At 47.8% G+C, this 19530-nt stretch overlaps 1 protein-coding gene across 16 annotated transcripts in view; it reads left to right on the forward strand.

The window, feature by feature from the left end:
• Jakmip3 (Janus kinase and microtubule interacting protein 3) overlaps nucleotides 1-19530 on the forward strand; it is a 109528-nt gene that overhangs the window by 14067 nt on the left and 75931 nt on the right. Inside the window, exon 1 of one of the 16 annotated variants that reach the window (XM_036197695.1) lies at nucleotides 6704-6844. The exons of 12 other annotated variants lie outside the window; for them this stretch is intronic. The gene's annotated coding sequence lies outside the window, so the exon portion shown is untranslated. Of the gene's footprint in view, nucleotides 1-6703; nucleotides 6845-6906; nucleotides 6940-12636; nucleotides 12658-12731; nucleotides 12815-19530 lie in introns of those variants that run through there. 3 more of the 16 variants (XM_036197703.1, XM_036197721.1, XM_036197688.1) reach the window with 3 other exon arrangements.

Here is a 19530-nt window from a genome sequence, read left to right on the forward strand (position 1 = left end):
TTTATTGACTTTCTCTTCTGTCTTCTCATTGGTTGTAAACCCAACCATATGACCTCCTTGTCACTGCCTGTCTATACAGACCTCCAGGTCTTCTATGGTTAGTATTGAGATTAAAGGCATGTGTCTCCATGCTGGCTATATCCTTGAACACACAGAGATCTGCCTGTCATGTGATTGGATTAAAGGTGTGCACCACCACTGCCAGACTTCTGCTATGGCTTGCTATTAGCTCTGACCCCCAGGCAACTTTATTTATTAACATACAAATAAAATCACATTTCAGTACAAATAAAATATCACCATACCCGTCTTTACCTTACTTTTGGAAGCAGGGTCTCTTATGAAATCTGGAGCTTACTAATTTCACTAGGCTGGCTGCTCAGCAAGCCTTGGGATCCTTCTATCCCCGCCTTCCAGTCAACTGTTGTAGGACTGGCCACTGGCCCTCTTGTTGTTCCTTCTGTCTCTCTAGGAGTCTTTCAATGGCTGTGAAAGTTGGACTCTTGTCTGGGAAGTGGGCAGCAAACTATTTCCATAAGAGTCCTTTGGTTCTTGGTAGGCAGAGAAGTTAGTTCACCATCAAAGGACTCTAGACTCTTCTCAGAGTCCTCACAGATGGCCTCAGAGAGGCTGGAGCATGTGTGAAGTAGGCTGTCCCAGTATCCATGACAAATGCCCTCTAGTGATGCACGGAGCACACACCAAGTTGTACTTTGGTGCCTTGTATGCAAATCATCAGTAGCATTTGAGAAGTGATGTGAGTGAATTAAAACACAACCTTTCTCCCCCAGCATTAGAAGGTACTGGATGCCAGTCAGCTTTGCCAGAACTCCTGGTGACGGCAATGGAACCAAAGGAGAAAAGAGAGATTGTGGCAAAGCACTGTCATGGTTCACAGGGCAGCAGAACCAGTGGCAGGATCTGGACGTATAAGTTGCCTCCAGTCTCAGCTTTAGTTAATGCTGGCTCGAGTGTGTCATGTGCCTGCTTGACCTTCCTGTTTCTTTCTTTCTGACATCTTAAACCTTCTGTTTGAACTTGGGAACATTGTCAGCAGGAGCTTAGCACTGGTGTCCTGGTTTTGACTCCTCTCACCCCAAAGTTTGTGTTCCTTCATCCTAATAATTAGCATTCTCCCCATGAGAACTGTGGGTCTCAAACCCCAATTTCCTCATCTGGTTCAAAGACCCTGAGGAGAAATTTCAGCTCTACCTGTATACTGGAATTTGACAGGGAATAATGACATTTTAAATTAATTTTCCAAGTGTTGTTGACCCTGGTCTACCTGGGCACTATGCTGCCCTTGTCTGTCTGTCTGTCTACACTTACCAGTATTGGCTACAACTTGTCATTATGTGTGGGTGTTTGGGTGACTTTTCTGTTCCTATGATATTCAGCTTAACAAAGAAGAAAGATTTATTTTGTCATGATGGTAGAGGCCATGACCAACTTTCAGGATCACTGGGCCATTGATGGCACTGCATGTCATAGATGAGATGGCACTGCACATCATAGATGAGATGGCACTGCATGTCATAGATGAGCTGGCACTGCACAGCATAGATGAGATGGCACTGCATGTCATAGACAAGATGGCACTGCACATCATAGATGAGATGGCACTGCATATCATAGATGAGATGGCACTGCACATCATAGATGAGATGGCATTGCATATCATAGATGAGATGGCACTGCATATCATAGATGAGATGGCACTGCACATCATAGATGAGATGGCACTGCACAGCATAGATGAGATGGCACTCTATGTTAAGGCACTGGAGGCTGCTCATCTAATGGTGGTCAGGAAGGCTCTGCAGTCCCAGTGTCCCCTTCAAGGCACATCCTCTAACCTCACATCCTCCACTAGGACCTACCTCTTAAAGGTCCTACCACTTTCCAGACTTTCAAACTGGGTCTTTGGGGGAACTCCTTCAAGCCACAGCAGTGTTCATAGCTCAAATTCTGGTCCTATAGTCTAAAATTTGAGCACAGCCTGCCTTATTTCCAGTGGGTCGTGGGTTTTGGACACATCTTCTTGCTTTGTTGCATCCTGCCTTTCCAAAATCTTGACCTTTATCCTAGCTCAGCCTATGAGGCTTGGATAAGGAAGGTGCCCAGAGCCAGGTGCCTGGAAATGGTAGCTATGGCTCATACCCAGCAACTTCTGCTACTTAACTGTTGTCCAGAGGGCAGATAAAAACCTTTGAAATGTACATGTATAAAAGCCTTGGCATTGAGGGAAGTCCCATAGGGTGGGTCTCACAGCTGGAGAAGGGGCACCAGGCTCTTTAGGAGGTCGTGGGAGGTGTGACTCTTCCTGCACCTGCCATGGGCATAAGCGGATTCTCAGAAAGCCTTTAGGTGTGCTCCTGAGTATAAAGGCAGAGAAACTGCCTGCCTTGCATTGCCCGCACACTCCATCTTCACAGTCACGGCAAGTGGGCCATAAAAGCTTTGAAAAAGCAAGGTAGTTCTTCCTTAGATTCAATACATAAAGCCCCAGACCAGACTCTGCCTGCTGCTGCTCTTTGGGCTGCCAGGTGTCTCAGGTGAGCAGGGCACTGATTGTTGCAGTAGGACTCACAGGCTAGCTCCCTGGGCAGGACTCACAGGCTAGCTCCCTGGGCTGTTTACAGGTGGGGGAAGCTTTCCTTGTTGCCCTGAAGGCAAGCTGCCTCTCCAGAGTGTTGCAGTGGCCCCTGGAGTCCCTGTGGCTGCAGAAAGTGACTTGGGCAAATGTTTCTCTGTGCCTGTAGAGGGCAGAGGGGCTTCTGTTGAGGGGTTAGGCTTGGACTAAGTTAGAGTTAGATGGCTGGATTGGGGATGAGCTTCCTTCCACAGGATCAGGATTGGTTTAGGGTTGGGGAATTAGTGCAGGGCAGATGATTTCCCACAGGGTAGGCAGGGACTCACACCTTACTTCCATTGCAGCTTTGAAGTATGTGTCCTACATATCTAGGTATCTTTGTATAAAAACAATCAAGGCTTAAGCATGTAGCATATACTCACAAGGTTTTCTGTGACAAGAGTCTTTTTTTGTTTTGGTTTTCAAGACAGGGTTTCCCTGTGTTGTTTTGGTGCCCTTCCTGGATCTAACTCTGTGGACCAGGCTGGCCTTGAACTCACAGAGATCTGCCTGGCTCTGCCTCCCAAGTGCTGGGATTAAAGGCATGTGCCACCACTGCCTAACTGTGACAAGAATCTTAACCAGTCTGAGACTTCATTGGTCCATGTTCATTTTGCAAGTTGAGGACATAGTCCCTGGCCTTGTGTTCGTGGCTAATTTTTCCCCCACAAGGCTGTAGGACCAGGGTCCTTCTCCATGAACTTGAGTCTTGGCTGTATCCCACAGCACACTAGTTGGTTTTCTTTTTAAACCTTTAAAATTATATTTATTTATTTTTGTGTTGTGGGTGCCTGTGATGCAGGGTGTGTGTCAAAGTTAGAGGACACTTTGTGGGAGTCAGTTCTCTCCCAGGGTGACTGCTAGGGATTGAGTTCAGCTTCTCAGGTTTAGTGGTAGGTGTCTTTACCCACTGAGCCATCTCACCAGTTCAGTAGTTGTTTTTCTTTATCTTTCTTTCAACTCTTGCATGAATTCCCCTGTCACCTATGCCCTTGGTGCCTTCTAGTTTTGGTATGTACAAGGTCCACCTTGGGTCCCTTGATGTCAGATTAATACACGTACATGCTACTCTTCTGCACTGGATCCTGTTTGCATCTGCGATCTGCTCTATATGTATTATGGCAGGAGGTTGTGGACTTGGTGCAGAGAGGGAGTAGATTTGTTCTGTGAACTCCTCTTGAAGACAGGCATCTGAATTACAGGATTTCTGCCCCACCCATGGCCCACGGGTGAGACTATCAAAGCTCCATTCTACATGCTTCCTACAAGATGCCAGACAACATATAATAGGGTAAATCCCACCAAGTCTTTTTGGTGGTAAAAGGAATTTATTCAGGGGTTAACTCACAACCAGAATAAAGCAGTTGATCACAGAATCCTAGAGGGGTGGGGCACCATCCAATGCAGTTCTCAGGAGAGCTCTGCCTTGATCCACACCAGCATCTAAGACCACGAGGTAGGGAAGAGAAGAGAAAAGAGCACATGTATGTGCATCCCAGGTATTAAGGGTCCCTGGAGGTCCCGCCCAAGGGGTAGGTACCTAGCAGCTACCTGCTGCCTCAGTAGGGGTGGTGCTTCAGGGCATGGCACAAACAACCACCCACTACAAACATAGGATCTGAAGTCTGCTTAGATCTCTGTGAGTCCACCCTGGATGGAGATGGGGGTCTTCACAACCTTGGACAAAACCAGGGGGAGGGAGGATAACTGATGCCTCTCACATATGCTGACATGTTGTTGTCCTTCCTCTTTGCCATTGGAGCTTGAAATGGAGGTGGTTGCTAGGTGAATGGTGGAACAGATTGTTTGGGCTTTACTGTTCTGAGCAGTGAAGACCTGTATCATTCATGGCAGCTGCCACTGGAGCATAGAGAGTTTCTTCTGCTCCTGACCCTACGGTGACTGGCTGGTTCCAGGTCTTCCAGGTGGACTGGGAGGTGTTGGTGTGGTTGCCCCCTGAGCCTCTGAAGCTCGTTGCTGGGCCTTGTTCTGGAAAAAGGAGATTCTCTCTGGTGGCTCCGCCAGGGTGTGGGGTGTAGTTGTGGGGACCTATGTGCTGCTTCTGACTATGCAGAGAAGGAGCTCAGTATGGAGGCTCTGCCGATCCAGGGCCCCTCTCCCAGCTCTGTACCTGGAAGGTTGTGTGTGTGTGTGTGTGTGTGTGTGTGTGTGTGTGTGTGTGTGTGTTTCCCTCTGGAGGGATGTTAAACAAAATCTATTCACCCAAGGTAGACAGGCCAGTGACAGAACAAGGGAAGGGTTCTATCCGTGTCAGGTTGGTGATCCTGTGAGTTTATTAGGGTTACTTATAGAGCATAGGGACTCACCTCTGGGAAGTTCCCTGGGTGACTCACAGGCAGCTACACCTCTATCTGTTTCCCAGCCAATGTATTGGTTCTTACATAGCGGCAATCGGAATCTTGGGGAGTTTAAAGACTACCTGTGGATCTCAGGAAGGCCTTTTGAGCTTTGTGACCCTCTTCCCTCCTTCCACAAGTGTTAATGGGCACAGACTCAGGAGGTCGCAAGTAGGTCATCACAGCTGCTCTGCCGCACGATGCTGACGGTTATGACAATCAAATCTAAAGGAAACAGCTGTGCAACACTTGCCTCACCCACTACCTACAAGAGCTCAACATCACCCTCCCCAGGAATCCTCAGAAGAGCCATGCTTCTCTCCCTGATACAGTCTCTGTGGTGGGTAGCTGCAGGCCTGGGGAGGGGAGGAGAGGAGAATCACTGTGTGCTTGTGACTCGTCCACGTGAAGCTGTAATTCTTCAGACATTGGCTCTCCCTGCATCACATGGGCTCTGGATCTTTGAGAAGCTTTGAGCTAGTGAGTGGTGAGACTTGAGGTGTACTGCGGTGACGTAATTCCTATGCTCACTCAGCTATGGAGCCCTGGGATCCAGCAGAGGCTGCAGCTCCTTCCTCCACCACCTCCCTTCCACCTCAGGTGGATGTTGGATGCCAGGGACAGGACCACCCCAGGCCCAGCAGGAGCAGGGCCTTAGCCAAGCAAGTATGACAAATATTCTTTTGGAATCCCACTCACAGAGTGCCATAATCTGCTCTGAGTTGAGACTTCCGTCCTGGATCCCAGACTTCCATCCTGGGTTCCAAACTCCCTGTCTTGGGTTCCAGACTCCCTTTCCTGGGTTCCAGACTCCCACTATGGGTTTCAGACTCCCACTCTGTGTTCCAGATTCCCTCTTAAGCTCCCAGAACTACATTCTGGAGGCTCCTACCTCCAGCCCCCAACCCCAGGTACAAGTGATCAGCCCGCATCCCACCAGAGTTCCTCACCTTCTCATTAGGATTGGAGATAAGGCTTGTAGGTGTTTTAGAAAGGGACCCCAGGGAGCAGGGACAGGGAAGACCACTTCAGGGAGGGAGGGTAGTACTGTTATTTGGTTCCTTCTACGGCTGCATTTTGGATGTAATCCCCTTACAACAGAAGCAGGTGGAAAAAGACGCACATTTCCAGAAAGGAAGGAGAGTGTAGAATGCTCCTCCTGACCCTGTTGGCAGAGCATTACTTACAAATGCCTTGTGTGAAGGAGACTCTGCTTCTAGAGTGCTGAGCAGGCCTTAGGCCACACCCTGTGGTGGCAGCAAAGCTGGAGCCTGGAGTGTGCAGGAATACATGGCCAACTGCTCTGCTGTCAGGCTGTGCCAGACAGAGGATGTTCAGAACACACACACCTTCCCAGTGCAGAGCACACGACAGAACCCAGCATACAGCTGAGGCCAGGAGACCAGCACTATGACACGACAGGGGTTGTCTGTGCTCGTTTGCTTAGGTTTTTCCACAGCTCCACATACAGTTCCTCCTCCCTTCCAGTGTGGCAGAAATGTGGGGTCCTCAGCTCTAGGCACTCTGGGCTGAAGACAGCAGCTGTGCCCCATATTAACCCACGTGAAAGTGGCACCATCCTCTTCTCTGCTCCACCAGTATGAATGCCGGGCATTCTCTGCTCTGGTTTGCATGACATATGCCAATTAGCAATGAACATAATGGTGCTGTGTTCACTTTGGGTACTGAGTACAAGTCAGGGAGAGGACTCAGAAGGCATCCCATTGAGAGAACCTGCCACCCGCCCTTCCCAGGGCCAGATGGGTGTTTTGTGGGATCCTTGGCCGTCTTTCCTGTGAGCCCGTGCTGGCCCACATCCCTCCTGGGCACTGCTCAGGTCTTGGGGCTCCTGGAGGTGAGTAGACATGGTGCTACTCCCAGAGCCTGAGTGCCATTTGCTCCAAAGTGGGCCCAGGTCAGGGCTTGGGGCCTAGATGGTGCGGCAGATTGGTGAGTGACTTCAATTTGTTTGTGTGTGTGTGTGTGTGTGTGTGTGTGTGTGTGTGTGTGTACATGCACGTGCACAGGGGAAGGGCTGTATCAGGGAGTAGGAGATCACATTTTTCTGGGTGGATGGTGGATACCACTATTAGAAATGTATACCTTAGGTTCTAGAGTCCCAGCTGCAATTCACTAGCCATGCCTTCCAGGTCTGTGGTGTCCCAAGGTTCAGGACTGGGCATGGCAGAGGGCCATTGTAGGACTATCACATCTCCATGCTGTGGGATTGTTGGGTGGCCCTGACAGATGATGGCTTCTAACCTGTTAAATCCTGGACAGCTGGTAACAGTGATGACAATTGTATTTTCAGCCGCACACCCATACTTGAACCTTCTTTGGGTTTGCAGGTGTGAAGAAGAGCCTTTCTCCCTTCTGAGCTTTGCTTCTCCTTTGGGAGGCCCCAGTGCCAGCCTTTCTGTTGCCAGTGCCCAGCAGGCAGGGTGGGGACATCATGATGCATCTCAGTGGTACTGGCTGTGCGGCCATCAGCCTCTGGTCTCTAGCTGGGGATGGTGCTGTGGAGTGTTGTTTTGTGTAGCAGCCTAGCTTTCCTACGGCTGGGGGAAGGGACCAAGTGTTGGGGTCAGGAGGCGAGCGCCCTGGTATGCCAGTCTCCACCTATTTCTACAGAAAGTGTTTAACATAGTTAACATGGCCACAGCAAGGAGGCAACTCTGGCCGTGTAAGGAAGGTCAGGATGAGGCCTATCACTCCTGTCTTCACAGTTCCACCTCCACAACCATCGGGGTGCTTAGCCAGCCCTCGGGATGCCCCAGCCTCAAGTCCCACACTGAAGCCGTTTGTTCCCTGATGGTGCATGGTGCCCTCAGGAGAACATGGCCGTTGATAGTTTGCAGGTTTCAGAGATTGTGGCAAAGGTCCTATCTACTCACAGTGGATGTGGGGGACAAATTAGAGCTACGGCCTGAGCTATCCACCACTATCATCAGCTGCGGTGACTCGCAGTAGTCAGACACTCAGAGAAGACGCTTATTGGAACCCTGAGGGATGTCGGGAGGTTACCTGTGTTTTTAGCTTTTGTTGTCAGAGTGCAGGGGTTATTTTGCCAGGTAAGTCGAATTGCTGGCAGCATCACAGCCATGCTACGTTCTCCTTCACCATCTGTCACAGTGCTGGGCTTAAATGCCACTGGAATTCGCTCTAGCCCCAGGTTTCAGAAGGGAGAGGAAGGAATGGAGAAATAATAAGTGAGGGAGGAGGGGAGGAGCTGATTTAGGCATCAGAAATATGAACCCTGGAGCTAATCGGCCAAGAGCCAGAGATAGCTGCTGTGGCCAGCCCAGGTCTCCTCCAGCCCCGCGTGTATTTTCTTCCCCATTCATAGACAGGGTGAGAGGGGAAACTATAGGAAGCTGCAGCTTAGACCCTGCCCAGGGCTCAGACCACACCCCCAAGAGCTGCCTGATATGATATCAGCCCCAAGGAAAACTTGTCTGTCACTACCAGCTCTGTGTGGAAGCATTTTTAGAGAGACTGTGAAAAGCCAGGCCTTTCCTCTCCCACATTTGAGGCCTGACTTGAGATTTCCAATATAAAATAAAAATAGTGACAACCAGTAAAGGGCTAATGGCCAAGAAAGCCTCATTCAAGGCAGTGAATGACAATTGCTCCCACAGAGACAGAGGATTAAGGAAGGGACCACATGAGCTGTGGACACAGAGGCCACAGCAACCAACAAGCATGTCTAAGTTGGCTCTCACCCGTCAGCAGGGAAAGCAAACCAAACTCAGTCAGCGTGGCCAGCATGGAGCATAGCCAGGTGTGGTGAGGAGGCAGTTTACCATGACTGGTCAGCACTCTGGAGACAAACTCCAGTGTTTAACAACGTCAGGATTACTGTTCCCCTTTGCTAGCCACACCCACCCCACCCCTGGGTACCTGCTTCAAAGACGCCTGAGCAGGTGGGTGTGAGATTCATAGCAAGGTTTCACTGTAGCACCGTTTATGAAAATAGAAACCGCCTAACTCCTCATCAGTAGAGGAGGTGCAAAACTTAGTAATGTGATTCTTTTTTATATCTGTGGGAATACAGTGGAGACAACTGAGGATCTACACACCCCATTGTGGATAAACATCAAGAGAACAATGTTGGGCAAAAGGCTCTGCAGAGTATGACATCACTTCTGCCATGTTCCACAACACACGGAGCAGTAATAGGATGATCATGAATATGGGCTTGTGAAGTAAAAGCCTGAAGCCACCCATGGGAGTAATGAAAATAGGTCTGAGTTATGAGCAATTGCCGTAGGAGGTGTGACCAGCGATGGGACATAGGCGCCCCTCGATCCTGGCAGATGCTGATGTGGTGATTGGTAGCTTAGATGGGTGATGGGTTCTGTCGCTGGGTGGTGGGGCTGTGAGGTGCAGGAGAGGCAGGGGCCAGGTGTTAAGTCAGCTGATTAGTGGGTGGGGAATTAGGAGCTGAAATGGAAGGAACCATGGCCTTTGGGTGTGGGGGCAGATCACCTGGACTTGACAGGTCTGCGGCATCCCTGAGTGGGAGGATGTATGGGCCTGGGTTTCCAGTGATGAGGTGGCAGGTGTGTGCATTTGGGAATCATTGAGTACCCAAGTTCTCCAAAAGAGAACAGGTGACAGTGGCCCCCTAAGGGAAGGGAGAACAAGGGTGAGGCTGGCAGAGGTTAATCCAGGGGCCTCTTGGTGACAAGAAAGATGGTACAGGATTCCCTAGGGGGTTACAGTTGCCCACGTGCTGTGCGACAGGAGTGGCCCTGTTATGCAAAGTTCCATTCCTCAGGTTGGCCGCAGGGTCCACTCTGGGGGCTGAGCCCTGGTTCTGAGAGCAGCAAGGGCTTCTGCAGGAGGTCTATGAGGATTGCTGTTTCCTTATCACACCTTTATTTCCCCTAGTCTGTACAGTGAGGAGATTTATGTTTTTAATTATGCGTATGCACGTGTGTCTGTGCACATGAATGTAATTGTAGGCTGCCTGGCATGGGTGCTGAGAATGGAAATCAGGCCCTCTGTCAGAGCACTGCACGCTCTTAACTGCTGAGCCATCTCCTCACCATCTCTCCAGCCCCCACAGACTTCTTCCCTTTGTCCGTCCGTCCTTCCTTCCTTCCTTTCTTCCTTCCTTCCTTCCTTCCTTCCTTCCTTCCTTCCTTCCTTCCTTCCCTCCCTCCCTCCCTTCTTTCTTTCTCTCTCCCTCTCTTTGTTTCTTTCTTTCCTTTCTTTCTTTCTTTCTTTCTTTCTTTCTTTCTCTCTCTCTCTCTCTCTCTCTCTCTCTCTCTTTCTTTCTTTCTTTCTTTCTTTCTTTCTTTCTTTCTTGGTCTCACTGTGTAGCCCCTTGGCTGTCTTAGAGCTTACTTTGTAGTCCAGGCTGATCTTAAACTCACAGAGATCCATCTGCCTCTGTTCCCCCTCTCCTCCAAGCACTGAGTATATTTTCTTTGTATAGCTAGGAAACAGATATGTTTCAAATCAGCTAGTTGCTGCTGAAGGGTTATGCCTTAGTGTGGTGCCCAGACCCTGACCCTTCTACTCCCAGTCAGCCTGGGGACTCTAGAAGGGTGCTGTCCCTTTCTGAGGCCCAGGTAAGGACAGCCTTTAGGGAACACATTTGTTACAGTGACAAATGAATATACTTAGTTAACACATTTGCATAAGTTTGTTTTAAAATAAAAATAGATTTTTCTGACTTATAATACATATTCATAGTCATAAAATACATGTAATTTAGAAATTCATAAAGCAGAAGGTTAAGTCCTCTGGGTTTCTGTGACTTAGAGGTAAAACCATGGGATGTTTTGGTATATGCATGATCAGATATTTTTTTAAAATGTGTATTCCAGGGATCAGACTCAAGTTTAAGGCTTATGTAGTGTCTTTACCTGCTGAGCTATGTCCACAGCCCATGCATTTATTTTTCTGGTATTTTTCTGCAACCGCTGTGAAGGGCCCATGCAAAGTGTACATGTACTCGTGGGCTCACACATGCTTGCACACCTCCCCCCACAGACACACACATACACTTACTGTGCACACTTTTTCTTCTTCACCGTGCTGGGACTTGAGCCTGGGACCCACCATGTGGTGAGTGTGTGCATACAATTGCAGCCAGCCTTTCAAAAGCTTAGCAATAAGCTGTTTCTGCCTTACCCGTTGGCAGCACAGACGTAGGGCACTGTCGATGGTGCCATTCCGCACCAGTTTTTGCCTTTTGCTGTTGGGGTGGATTCTGTCTCTATTGTTGGACCTTAAGGTTGCTTCCAGTTTTACGTTCTTGTGCTATTGGAAACATTGCCGCAATCCTCTTCAAGTGTGTCATATTTAGTTCCTAGAGCACTGCCTGGCCCAGGGTGTAACCCAGTGTATTGAGAAATAAAATAAAACCTGAGTATGTTCTAATAGTTTCGAACTCCTGACGTGGAGGGAAGGGAAGCTGTCCTCTGAATGGGTGCTGAGACTCAGGACGGCCCCACTGTGTTGATGTTCTGGCTGCATGGTCTACCTTGTGCTACAGCACAGGGGGTGGCTGGGATCCTAACCTCAGACTCCCCATCCCACATCACACTGGCTAGTTGTGGGTTTGAGGTGGCTTGACCTAAGTTTCCTTGGCTGTGGAACAGCAAGGACAGCAGTGACCAGCTGTGGGGCTGCCGTGATTGGCAGGGACGTTAGGACAGGAAGGAGCACAGAAGAGTGTTCCTGTTGCCACCGCAAACAGGTTCTTTGTCCTAACAGATTGGAACTAACCAGACCCAGACAGACAGCAGATATCAGGCTTCCCGCCTTAGTGCGCTGCATTCTATTATTATCTGTCCCCCTGTGGAGGGTGATGCCTGTTGGGCCCAGAGTGAGGGACATGACTTTGGGGCCTGACTAGAAGAGGCCAGTGGGAGGAAAGGGTGGTGCAGGCCAGGGCACTGGGGGTGGGCTAGGGCTGGTGGGAGCAAAGTGGGCATGCAGGGTCTCCCGGCTTAGTGCCAGAGAGCCAAGCCTGGGTGCCCATATCTCAACTGGATCTAGACTCAGCTGTAGCCATAGTTCTTTAAGTCCTGGCAGGGCAGCCAGGGTTACATTGTTTTTTTTCCCCAATTCAAGCAAACCAGATGGAGCCAGAGTGCTGCCTACTGCCAGGGGACCCACACTTTCTAAGGAACTGCTTTTCAGGCCAGCAGTGTTCCCCAGAGTCACTCAGACCGTGGTGCTGAGCTCTACCTATGTGCCTTCAGAATGAAATGACCCTTCTTGGTGGAAACACATTCCAATAGCGACCTTATAGTGACATAACCTCCCTATGGGGATTCAGTGCCCCAGAGGAAGACAGGAGCAGAAGGTATGCGGAAGCAGCCTAAAATTGGGACCCACCCTGAGTAGGAGCTGTCCAGCCCTGGCCTTGGCTCCTCACTCTCTCATTCATGTGAGAACCTGTCTAGATCCTCTCAGGAGCCAGCCCTTGGCTGTGTAGCTCAGAACAGTCAGGATCCCCACAACAGTACCATGCCAGAGCCTCCCCAGCTGTGGTCATCCTGAGCTCTGGGCCTCCATACCCAGTGAGGGAGCCCAGAGAACTGAGAGAAGCCTCTGTGTTTAGGGAGAGCGCCAGCCACGCTGGCTGCAGGGCTCTGCTTAGAAACGGCTGGAGAAATGGTTCCTCCCCCTGGATGTAGTCACAGCATGGTAAGTTCCATCTGAAAAATAAAAGCAGAGTTCTTTGCTGAGTCATAGAAGCTTCAGAGCTGATTTGCACAAGCGAGGCTGAGTCTGGGCAAACAGAGAGAGCCACAGCATCTAGATGAGAGATGGGCAAAGAGAGCAGAACCCGAGGCTTGAGAATGTAAGTATGTGTTCTGAATACTGCAAATGTTTTGCCATTTTTCATCTGGGCTAAGGTTTGCCTCTCCAGGTTTATTCTTCTTGAATTCTCTGCTATATTGAGCATGCACATATATGTGCCAAAAGTTAGTAGTGTGATATCTTGAGTGTGCAGGAACATGTAGAGGAAGATGTTCCAGGTCTGCTTTTATATGCACACTCATATACTTGGGGAGGGGGGTCCCCTGGGCCTGATTCTTACATAGTGTTCCTTTAAACATGGCTGTCTGTTTAATTGACTATGCCAGTGGAACCTTCCCACTGGGATGGGGTGGAGGATCTGGGTGGCAACTCTGCTTGGTTCCATGGAGACAAAAAATCCCATGAGCAGAGCCTCTGGAAACTCTGGGCGCAGCCTGGAGCCCCCACTGCCTCCCCCTTCCCAGATGAATGGGTGATGAATTGGACTTGCCTCTTGCTTTCTTGTTTTTGGCTTCTGTCCTCATCTTCTGCCGGGCCTCTGATTGGAGGGTGTCTTCTCTTTAAAACCTAGTTTGGAGTCACTTCTAAGCAGGGCACCAGGAGAAGCAGCAGCTTGTATCAAAAGATATTCTTATGTTACCCTAGAAAGGAGCCATCATTATTACAGGGTGCCTCAGTTTCTCCACTTTTCAGAGAAAACCTGGTGTTGCCTGGGGCTGGCAGGGTCACAGTGGAAAGGTATTGCAGGTAACTGGTAATAACTGAGTTATCCTAATGATACCATGAGACAACGGAGCAGTCGTGAACCTGCACATCACCTGTCCTTTCTGTTATTGGTTTGTAATGTGAGAAGAAGTTGCAAACAGGTCAGTCTTCCTCATTCAAATCCAAGATCATAGTTGGAGACTTGAGACTTCTTGGATTGCAGCCTTTGAGTAGATGAGAACCAGCATGCAATCTTTATCCCCTAGATAACAGAAGAAGGCTGAGCATCAGGTGATGTGAGGAGCACAGACTGCATCCTCCATCCATATCCTAGCACCCAGCACTGCTTGCCCTGTCTTGGAAGGATACTTTATCGAACACTTGACCAGATGGAAGGCAGTTCCTTGCTTGCTCTGCACTTGGGTTCCCCTGGGTGACCCCAGGAGCTGCACCAGGACAGCTACACTGTGTGATAGCTTGAGAAGTATGCCCAAAGCTGTCTGTGTTGTCATTCTGCTGGTGTCTCAGGGCACAGGTGTCCCAGGGACCATGTCAGCAACACAGTGAGCTGGAAAGGCTGGCCTCACAGGAGCTGGATTCTTTGTCTGGTGGTTCAGTCCAACTTTGTGAGAAGGGCTCCACTCAAGGAGAAGGCTGGAGCCATGGACCTAAGCTCTGTGCTTGATATGGAGTGACTTCTGCTGGGCAAATGGGATGGTTAATCCAAGAAAGGAGAAAGCCTGCCCAAGGGAATGTTTTCCCTAGGCTGTTAATTTATTAAAATTCTTTCTGGGAGTCAGGTGGCGGTAGCACGTACCTTTAATCCCAGTACTTGGGAGGCAGAGCCAGGTGGATCTCTGTGAGTTCAAGGCCAGCCTGATCTGTAGCAAGTATGTTTACCCACTGAGCTATCTCACCAGCCCTGACCACTGCTCTTATATGCAACCTTGACTTCTGGTTGGTTGGCTGGGCTGCCTTTGACTCAGAGGAAAGCTAGGGTTTGAAGTCCCCACAAGAAGTCTGTGTGAATACCCAGTCAGGGCCAGCCATGCTACAGCCCAGCCAATGGGTCTGAGCTGTGAAGAGCCCTGTGTCTGTGTGATGTTCACATTCCACAGGTCCACACCACTGTCTGCTCTGCAATAAGCTGAGATCCAGTGTCATCTTGGCTGTGGGGAGGGGTGCCAGAAGTGGAGGGGCCTCTGTGTGCTTTATCCCCCTCACAGAATCCCTGATGACCTTTGTGGGCCCCTGATGAACTCTCCCACTGAGAAGAGATACAACTAGGATAGTTCCTGAAGTTCAGGGGCATGTTTGAAGCGGCTTCCCATGGTTTGCGGATGCTAACCCTGAGTGCTAACTTCAGGTTTCTGTGGTTGGCTTCCTGCCATGCCATCTGCCGAATCCCACTACAGTTTAAAAAGCACACTTGGCAGTAGTGTAGGTTTGGTTGCTTGTTCTCTGCCTTTGACCTCAGAGCAGGAAGGAAATGAAGCCAAGGGCAGAGGCCCTACCTAAGACATTGATGTAAGAAAGATGAGCTGGGTTGGAAAGCATGGTCTCTCTGGAGCTTTCCCTGACCATCTCTTCTGTTTATGCATCAGCAAGTGTCCCCTCCTGTCTTCCAACCCCCTCCCTTCCCTCCTCTCTCTTCTACTCCCCTTTTACCCTCCCTTCCCACCCTCCCTAGAGTCTTACTAAGTAGTCCAGGATGATTTGGAATTGTTATCTTTCTACCTCAGCTTCCCGAGTGCTGGGATCACAGCATTACCATCCCCATTCAGGTTTCCACTATTTATTTTTGTCCTAAGCGATCCTTTCCTGGTCCAGCATCTGAAGATGTTGTCTGTTTTCATCCTCACATTTGCCTTTGTCTAGGTGGTCTCTAATGGTAGTGGAGTGTGGTGCTTTGTCACATAGATGTATAGCTGTCTAGCATGATGGAAAGGCCACCTTTTCTTCATTAAATTTATAGTAGTTATCATTGTTGTGGCAAAGTACCTGGCAAAAGTGATTTGAGGAAATGTGGTAGCTTCAATAGGTATGGCCCCCATGGACTCATGTGTTTGAATGCTTGGCCAATAGGGAGTGGCTCTGTTAGGAAGTGTGGCCTTGTTGGGGGAAATGTGTCCCTATGGGGGCAGGTGTTGAGGTCTCATATACTCAAGCTATGCCCAATGTGGTACACAGTCTCCTTCTGCTACCTGTGGATCAAGATGTCAAACTTTCAGCTCCTTCTCCAGCATCATATAATCCTGCATGCCACCATGCTTCCCACCATGACAATAATGGACTAAACCCCTGAACATAAATCAGCCCAATTAAATGTTTTCCTTTAGAAGAGTTGCCATGGTCATGGTGTCTCCTCATAGCAATAGATCACTGACTAAGACAGGGAAAAGAAAGGATTTATTTTGGCTAAAGGTTTAAGAGAGCATGTGGTCCATTGTGGTGGGAAATCATGGCAACACAAGTGTAAGAGTCTGGTCATGTTGCATTCAGTCAGGAAGCAAAGAGACAAATGCTAGTGAGCAACTGGCTTCTCTTTCTTTTTATCCTGGGACCCCATTCTACGGGACAGTGCTGCCCACATTCCATGGTGGATCCTCCCACCTCATTTAAACCTCCCTAGGAATGCCCTCATAGACAGCTAGAGGTATACCTCCTTGGTGACTCCAAATCCCATCAAGTTGCCAAGACCATCCATCACTGAGTTCTTTTGGACCCTTGTCATAAAGTAGAGACTACATAGTATGAGGATGTATTTTTCTTTCTTTCTCTCTCTTTTTTCCCATATGTATACCAATCCTTAAGCCAAAACACACCTCCATGGTTGCTATAGCTTAATTGTAAATTTGAAATCAGGTAGAGATGTGTAAGTCCAAATTTGACCTTTATTTTCGAGAATTGCTTGGGTAATTTAGATAATTCTTTTTCGATACTTAATTTAGAAGCAGTTTGTTTAGGATTTTCACTGGCTCAGTTTTATTTTTTATTTTTTGAGACAGGGTTTCTCTGTGTAGTTTTGGTGCCTATCCTAGATCTTGCTCTATAGACCAGGCTGGCCCTGAACTCACAGAGATCCACCAGGCTCTACCTCCCGAGTACTGGGATTAAAGGCATGCGCCACCACTGCCTGGCTTCTATATTCTTCTTTTTCTTCTTCTTCTTCTTCTTCTTCTTCTTCTTCTTCTTCTTCTTCTTCTTCTTCTTCTTCTTCTTCTTCTTCTTCTTCTTCTTTTTTTTTCTTTTTTTTTTTTTGGGGGGGGGTCAGGGTTTCTCTGTGTAGCTTTGCGCCTTTCCTCCAGCTTCTATATTCTTAAGAGAGGAGAATTTGCACATGATTAGAAATCTTTTTATGTTCCAGCTTAAGCATTTTAAAATTTGTATCACATTTATTGATTGACTGATTTGTATGTGTATGTGGGTAGGTGCACACATGTCACAAGCTGTGGAAGTCAGAGGACAATTTGTGGGAGCCAATTCTCTCCTTCCACCATCTGGGTCCCAGGGACTCAACTCAGTTCCTTAGGTTTGATGGCAAGTTATTTTACCCACTGAGCCCTCTTGCCAGCACCTCAACATAAGAATTTGTTTAGTTAAAAGTTGATAAGAAGAGCCAGGCGGTGGTGGCGTATGCCTTTAATCCCAGCACTCGGGAGGCAGAGCCAGGCGGATCTCTGTGAGTTCGAGGCCAACCTGAGCTACCAAGTGAGCTCCAGAAAAGGCGCAAAGCTACACAGAGAAACCCTGTCTTGAAAAACCAAAAAAAAAAAAAAAAAAAAAAGTTGATAAGAAATAAAATAGTCTATTGTCATGATGCTTCCTCTTTTTCCTATTTTAATATGTTCCATAAATCTTGGTACATTTGTTTTCAGTTTTATTCAGCTCAAAAATGTTTTTCTAATTTCTTTATTGGTAACTTTTTTTGTATATGAATTACTTAGAAATTTTATTTGTTGTTGTTTAAATTTCAAGGTAGTTACCTGGATGAAGAGGCACACATCTGTAATTTCAGGACATGGGAGGTGGAGGCAGGAGGGTTAGGAACTCAAGGCCATCCTTGTCTCCAGAGGGGCCAGCTTGGGCTACACAAGGCTTTGTCTCATAAACATACACACACAAACACACACACACACACACACACACACACACACAAACACACACACTACATGTTCCCAATTCAATTTTTTTGGCCAGATAATATACAGTGAGTCATTTAAATAATTTAAATATTAATTGTTTTTGTTTTATCACCTAGCATCCTGCTGTTCGGAGGTAATTACCTCCTACCAATATCAGTTAGGTTATATTGTTTGATAACATTGTTGGGGTCTTCTACATCCTGACTAATGTCTGTGTACTTATTTCATCTCACTGAGGTTACATGTCCCATTGTAAGTGCAAATGTGTCTGTTTCTACTCCTGTTTCTGTTAGGTTTTGCCCTAACATTCTTGAAATTTTGTAGTTGGAAGCACATACAATTAGGACAGCTGTACCTCATTGATAAGGTGATTGCCTTATTGTAAGAGTGCCCTTCCTGGTCCCTGGTACCTCCTATGCTCTGAAGCCAACTTTGTCTAACACCAAAGAAGTCACTTCAGGTTCTCACTGAGACTTGGATCCATTTACCTTTTCTGTTCTTTTCAGCAACCTGTGGCTTAGAGTTAATGTGAGGTGCTTTGCTGTTTTGCTGTTGAGTTTTGGGTGTTCTTAATGATTTGTTTTATTTTTATTTGTGTGTGTGTGTGTATGTGTGTGTGTGTGTGTGTGTGTGTGTGTGTGTGTGTGTGTGTATGCCCACATGTGCCTTTGGTGCCCTCAGAGGCCAGAAGAGGGTGTTATAGATCCCCTGGAACTGGAGTTTCAGGTGACTGTGAGCTACTCCACATGGATGCTGGGAACTGAAGTTGCATCCTCTGTAAGAGCAGTATGCATCCTTAGCCACTAAGCTATCTCTCTAGTCCCTAAGTCTGGTTCTTTGAGACATGCTGGTTTTGAATTTGAGCTATAGCCAAGGATGTCTTAGTTAAGGTTTCTATTGCTGTGAAGAGACACCATGACCATGGCAACTCTTATAAAGGAAAACGTTTAATTGAGGTGGTGGCTTATAGTTCAGAGGTTCAGTCCATTATTATCATGGCAGGGAGCATGGCGGCATGCAGGCAAACATGATGCTGGATACATCTTCATCAGAAGGCAATAGAAAGTGGACTGTCTCACTGGGTGTAGCTTAAGCAAAGGAGACCTCCAAGCTCAACCTCACAGTGACACACTTCCTCCAACAGGTCACAGCTCCTAATGGTGCCACTCCCTGTGAGCTTATGGAGGCCAGTAACATTCAGACTACCACAATACACTTGAACTCTTGACTCTCCTCCTGACTTCTGTTTTGAAGTGACTTTGTTGTAGACAGCAAAAAGCAGAGTTTTGCCTTTTACAAAGTCTGACCTGAAAGTGTCTTATGTAGTTAACTTATTTTGTCTAAGATTTGGTGATATGGTTGGACTTAAATTCATTTTTTTTTCTATTTATTTTCTATATGAGTCATCTCTTTTTTGTTCCTCTTTCCTTCTCTTGGGTCAAATGTTTTTGATGATGCCATTCTGCCTCTCTGCCACCTTGTCAATCATGCCTTTCTTGTTTAATTTTCAGTGCTTGTTTTAGAGTTTTAAGACCAGTAGCTCACTCACCACAGTCCTTTTGAAGGTGAGTACTACTCCACACACTGTGACTTCCTGCCCTATTCCTTTGGCTGTTTTTTTTTTTAATCAGGTGTTTTACAGATGTTATCATTTCCACACTGCATTGTTACTGGCCTTACTATGAGTGACCTATTCTTTCAAAGGTAAAAAAGTAGGAATAAAGCCTCCTGTGACATGCACCCTCATATTCACCACCTTGGGCATTGTTGGCTCATGTGTGTAGGTTTAGCTTCCATGCATCCATTTCTGCCTGGAAGACTTCCTTCAGCACTGTCTGTGCATAGCTTTATCTGCTGCAGAAAGTCCTTTCAACTTGTGCTCACCTGGAAAGCAAGCTGTAGCTGG

The sequence above is a fragment of the Onychomys torridus genome, chromosome 1 (assembly GCF_903995425.1).
Source record: "Onychomys torridus chromosome 1, mOncTor1.1, whole genome shotgun sequence".
Classification (NCBI taxonomy): Eukaryota; Metazoa; Chordata; class Mammalia; order Rodentia; family Cricetidae; genus Onychomys; species Onychomys torridus.